This window comes from Takifugu rubripes, chromosome 21 (genome assembly GCF_901000725.2).
Source record: "Takifugu rubripes chromosome 21, fTakRub1.2, whole genome shotgun sequence".
Lineage (NCBI taxonomy): Eukaryota > Metazoa > Chordata > Actinopteri > Tetraodontiformes > Tetraodontidae > Takifugu > Takifugu rubripes.
Window position 1 is genome coordinate 13757743 of NC_042305.1, and position 6000 is coordinate 13763742.

At 50.3% G+C, this 6000-nt stretch overlaps 1 protein-coding gene across 1 annotated transcript in view; it reads right to left on the reverse strand.

The window, feature by feature from the left end:
- The window catches only part of fam222aa (family with sequence similarity 222 member Aa), a 39486-nt gene extending 34007 nt beyond the window's left edge, over positions 1-5479 (reverse strand). The window contains exon 1 of the mRNA XM_003974912.3: positions 4597-5479. The gene's annotated coding sequence lies outside the window, so the exon portion shown is untranslated. The remainder of the gene's footprint in view (positions 1-4596) is intronic.
- Between the last annotated feature and the right edge of the window lie 521 nt (positions 5480-6000).

The following is a 6000-nucleotide window of genomic DNA, read 5'->3' on the forward strand; positions in this document are numbered from 1 at the left end:
TCTCGGCTCTGTTACAAATGATCTTGTTTAAAATTCAACAAGTAAATTGAATTTATCTGCGCGGGCCTCAGCGCGCGCCCTCGCTGCGGCTGCCGGGGCCTGGCAATAAATGATAAAAATCTCCAGAGTTTTATTAAATCGCGTCGCATTCACACCAAAGGCTGGGAAATGACGGGGAGGGTGCTGCAATTGCAATCCGGGCCAGACAACGGCGTTTTCTCCAGTCGGTGGAAATTTCATTACCTTAGCGCAGCTGCCTAAAAATTGGGTAATCGTCTCCTTTTGTCATAGACACGAGGCGTCTGCAGGGAGGCGACGCTCCGTAAGCGTCGCCCATTTGCAGCAGCATGCAGATGCTGGTCAGCATAATGTACCCTGTTATTCCGTGGAGTGCATGGTGGCGAAATAGCGTTGATTTGCTGTGCGAGTGGTGGGCAGGCTGTAGCGTAATCACATGAACTCCATCCGGGCAGCTGACGTATCCCTCCTCAGGCTATTATAGACAGACGACATAGGTCACATCCCTCACGTGTCAATAAAAGAGAGACGGGGAGAACTGTTCCCCTGTGGGACGACTGAAACCCCAATTAATGCCTCCGGAAAAGTTTCGCACATTTGTAAGCGCCAATCATTTCCTCCATGTTTTTCCGGGCCGTTCCTCCCGCCAGGTAATCAAACAATGCAGACGCAACACGCTGGTCATTGTCGACGGGGAATAAATTACCGAGGCACGAGCAGAAAACACCTTATCGCTCTGATATATTTCCTGCAGAAAGCTACAAAGCCTAGGGTGGGAATGGGGGGGGGGGGGGTTAGTCAGTCAGCCAAAATGCACAGAGATGGAGATTAGGATGATGTGCAGTTCCTTGTTCCATTAAAGTTTGATCTTCCTCAATAGCCGAGGAGAATCAGATATCTCCCATTCAAGATTAAAGTGCACCAGCATAGAGGGGGAGATTAATCAGAGGCCTGCTTGAGATAAAAAACAGCCTTGCTTCTGGCATGGAAAACAGAGGCAATAAAGAGTTCAGCTGATAATGGGAAGCGCGGAGAGGCACAATAGCAAATCACACAGCGCGTGCAGGCCTCCAAAACAAATCAGGCTGCGATACAGTGGCTGAAGCCGTACAGCGGGGTCTGATCTGATAATAGGCGCCGGGCTTCATTTTTATCATAGCTCAGGTTGAGGAGGGAGCTGCCCGCGTCACTCCGTGTCGCCAGGCTCTGGTTCCCCCCCCTCCTCCCCCTCGTCTCCTTGAGATCAATGGCGGCGGGGTGAATTCGCAGCAGCCTGCACTGTCACCCAGAACAAATCAATGTGACCACGAGGAAGGCGAGAGAGGCATTGTTTCTATGGAGAGCAAATTCACTGTTGGAGAGGTTGTCAGATCTTCTTTACTCTCCTTCCTTCCTTAAGAAGTCTTTGCAGGCAGACGTTATGGAGAAAATAAAGTGTGCAACACTCAGACCTTCTACTACTGTAGTGCACTTGTAAACCAAAGCTAGTTGGAGGCCAGTTTTCTTTCAAAACAAAAGAAATAGCCTGACCACCCATATTGAAAGGCTATATATTAACCCTGTGGCCTAGTGAGATGTGACTTCCATTCAGGCTGACAGGAGGCGAGAGTGGGAGGGAGAGAGAGAGAGGAGGTCAGTGGAACACAGCGGTCCATCAAGCGCTAAGTGGACGCAGATACCGCCTCGACGAAGGGCCGCCGGCGGCTACCGTCGCAGCGGGTCGGACGACAGCAGAGGGGGAAAAACTTTTAAGGCAGGAAAAACAACAGGCGCAGCGAGCGGAGGCGATCCGCTGACATGTAGCATCCATCAGAAACACAGCAGGGGCGCATGTGCACGATCACACGCTGCGAGTCTGAGGACTCCGGATCAGAGAAACGCGGGCCGAAAACTCGAAAAGTGGATCACATCTACATGTCCAATGGACAGATATTTCCCGGGACATGGGACGTCTGAGAGCTGAGTGTGTTGCAGTGAACTCCACCGAAGCCTTTAGGAGAGCCTGTTTAAATGGTGGACAGCGTGGAAACATCATGAGTGAGTGCGGGTGTTGTCACCAATAAAGTCCTGGGATCGATTCTCCATCAAGCACAGCTGACGTGACAAAGGAGGAACCAGGTCCAGCACCAGCAGCGCACAGGCACAAGTGCTGAAGATCTACGCCAGCAATGTTCCTTTAACCTGCGTTTAGCAGCGAATTGTGTTGCACCGAGCGCATTTGATGCACTGCTAACGCTCGCGAGCAGTCTGATTCATGTGGCTTTCATCCCCAACCTGGTTCCCGACGTGAGAGACGAGCCTCGCTGTCTGGACAGCGAAGTTTGCCTTTACATCGTGTAATATCGTACAGTACAAGAGAGGACACCTCTCCTTTCTTGCCTCCGACATGAGATGCGTTTGAACAGGCGCGGTTACAGAACTTTTGCTGAAATGCAGCACTTTGATCGTGCATCTAACGGGACGCTGGTGCACGATTGCGAGCGGGCGACGTACGACGCGTTACTGCTTTTATGGGGGATTGGCTACACTGTCCATTCTTGTCTTTGACAGGAGTTTTACTACCTTTTTATTCAAAATTAATCAACTCTTCTGTAATTACTCAAAAATATAGCTCTGAACTGATGTACTTAGCTTGCACACTGAACAGGACACACAAACACACACACGCATAGACACCTGCATCTATTTTTGTACTTTAGTAAGTGCCAAAATGAGTTTTACTGCCTTTGGGTAAAGATGTCCAGACAATCAAACTGTGCAGGGATTAAAAAAAGATTAATACAGAGTGCAGGAAATTAAACTTCAGCTACTTAAAAGATATTCATGGGCGTTCCTTCAGGCAGGCACTTTAATAAGTGAGGCATACAGTCAGGAGCACACACCCCATCAATCAATCAAGCTGATAGGCAATTTTGAAAATGTCAGGCTTTGTTCTGCGAGACACCAAAACTTGTTTTCCACCTTCCATAAATCTGGAGAGAACGTAGATCAAATCGTGCCGGAGTGTCCAGATTTTCTGGTTCTCAGACGCAGAGTAAAACGGTGGAGAGTGACGCTTGTCTGCAGCCACCTGCTTTGATAGCTCTCATATCCTGTGGTTGTGGGCGTTCTGCCTTTGTTAGATGGTTTAGGAAGGACGAGGCGAAAGGCAACCCATCTTTTGTAGAAGGACATTTGTTTCCCCAAGGGAATAAAAATGACTTATAAAGAAGCCAGAAAAAATAAAACAGGTGAGAAAAGCCAAAAAAAGAGCTGCAAAATCTGAAAAGGTAATTCAGTGACCTAGATATTAAAGCCGGCTGCCATTTTTGTTCTCCTCTGCCTCGTCCGACCATCACGTTGAGTTAAGGCGAGCATTATGCTGCCAAGACTATTTGTTTAGGTGAGGAGCAGCCGCAGAGCTAATATGAGCGCAATTTGCTCAGCAGGTCACAGGCGCGGGGTTGAGGAAGTAAATGAGGCAGTTCTGCCCCCTCGGGTGCAGCCCCTGCCTCATACATCACTGGATGTTTTATTCAATACAGCCAGGGAAGCTCGGTGGCAGGTGCCCCGACTGTGGGGGCGCCTGCCCTGCTGTAGGGGCCCATATTATATTCAGCGAGCCGACAGTCTGCAGGGCTGCTGGAGGTGCAGCCAGAGAGATGAAGTTTGTGGAGGATCCGGGTCCGATGATAAAACACAGCAGCATTGACTGCACAGTCAGCAGAATGGCGGCTCATTCCTATGCAATTTGGGCCCCGGAGTTAAATATTGCAAAGCCGCCTCAGCACCCAGGCTCAAAGTTTACAAGGAGTCAAACCAGCCGAAAGTTTATCACCCAACGTTCATAATCAAATAAAACACGGACTTCGGATACAGTCGAGATAATCGCTCCCCCTCTGTGTACATTCGGTGCCTGGAGGGGCGGATTTCAATAAAGGAGTCACAAGACACGGAGACAAATGGGCCCTCAAGACCCCAAACGCAGCCACGGGCTGTCCGTGCACGCCTAGAGTGAAAAGTTTTACAGGGCCGGGCTCTCATATCCTTGGATTTTACGAGTTCTAGGATAAAAGCGCGTCACAAAGACCGGCTATAAAACGAGAGCGCACATCATTAACACCCCGGGGTGAAAACGGCTAATTGCAGCAGACACCGGAGTCGCCCTCCCCGTCCGCGCTGTCGCACAGGGACGCGCAGATGGAAAATTCGCACCTTTTGCTAAACGCCGCAACTCCTCGGAGCCACATATTCCTGCCCGCGGAGCAACGAGCGCGACGCGGCGCTTAATTGCCCCCCGTCGCTGGAGAGAGGGGCAGCAGACATCAGAGGAGCCCTGGACCCATCCGGGAGCGGCTCCCGAACAAGTCGAGCTTTACAGCGCGTCCTTTTATTGTGGGTCACGCATAAAAACAAAGGCGTTAAATGTGAGACATCATCATGTGAGCAGGGGGAACGACAGCGTTTCATTATTTCGGGATGTTCCTGTGCTCACCACCCCCGGAGGAATTCGGCGACTTTATAACAGCGCGTTAAACGAATGGTCAACGTCTAATAACCTCCGGAGGAAAGAAAAGGGAAACAAATCTATACATTTACCATAAATTGCTCCGTAGTGCAGTCTAGAACTCCATGCAGATCGTAGCCTTCGCTGAGCAATCTGCCTCACACTTGCGTGGTCCAGATTAAAGAGGTTTCATTCCTGTTCTCGCAGATCCAGCAGCTGCTTCGTCGAGGTCAAATGTTGATGAAGTTTATCCTCTTCCAGTGGTATGCAAATATGCCGGTAACCCCGAGAATTAGATTCCACACTAAAGCCTCTGGCATGCAAAGTTAATGAGCATTGCCCTTTTCTCTTTCCTCGACTCGGATGCCAATTTTTGTCGAGGGCGAAAGCGCAGGTCGACAGTCAGGCGCGTCCTCGGAATGATTGCGCACCGAGTGCGCTTCGGCGTTTTCGAACGTTTGGCCTCCGAGACAAAGTAAAAGGTCCCGGTTGTTCTTCTTCGTTGATACCTCCAAATAAAAAAGCCGTGGAACGAAAGACCGGATACTTCAACTGCTACGCAGTATTCCAAAGCCCATCGCTGTTACGCACGGGTGTACCGAGGTCCGCCCGCTCGCCACGCACGAGCTCAGGTAAAACAGATCATGCGGAGCCCGGTGAGGATATTTAAGCAATGTTGGATGACAGTGGCCTGGAAGAAATCAAGGCTGGGCTAGATATCCTCCGCCGCTGCCTGTTAAAATCCCGGTGATCGGCTCTGCTCCGTCCGCCACTTTCTCCGCGGTCGGCTGCCTCTTCCCGATATCTCGCTCCCGCTTCAATGTTCTCTTTCCGGCCGAAGCACTGGAGTCCCCTCGGTAGCCCTGACGTCTTATTTCGGGTGCGATGACCAAACAAGTGGCGCTCACGTCTGGATGAAAAGCCAGCCGCCTCGGGCAGCTCCGGGATGCGGTCCTGCCCTTGTGCCGAGCTGCCGAGACTGACAATAACCCGGAACGCTGCAGAGTGTCAGGCTGCGCAGACCGCCCACCGACCAATCAGCGCGCTCGGGGAATAGAAACATTCCCACGGGCTGGCCAATCATCGCTAATTGAGAACTGTTACCATAGAGATGCTCGGCGTCCAAGCGTCTGAAACCACGTTGTTTATTACGGAATAAGAAAAATGTCAACTGTAAATTGCCACGACAGAATTCTGATTGAGATCTATAATCACTCCTTTATTCTTATCAGACGGACAGTCAAATGCTAAAGGCTAAATCCCTCACTGGTCAGACAGCTGCTTCAGGAAACAGGAAGTGAGTGGTCTGCAGGGACACATCAAGTTTTATTACGCAACCCAAACACAATTACGCACCGTTAGCGTGCATCATCAATGTACTGTTTATGAATTGGAGGAGCTACAGTGCTCAATTTCGCTTAATTGGCCTGGAACTCCTATAGCACAAATGTAATAACCTTTTGCAATAATGAGTTAAGAGTTTTGAAGGTGTGGCT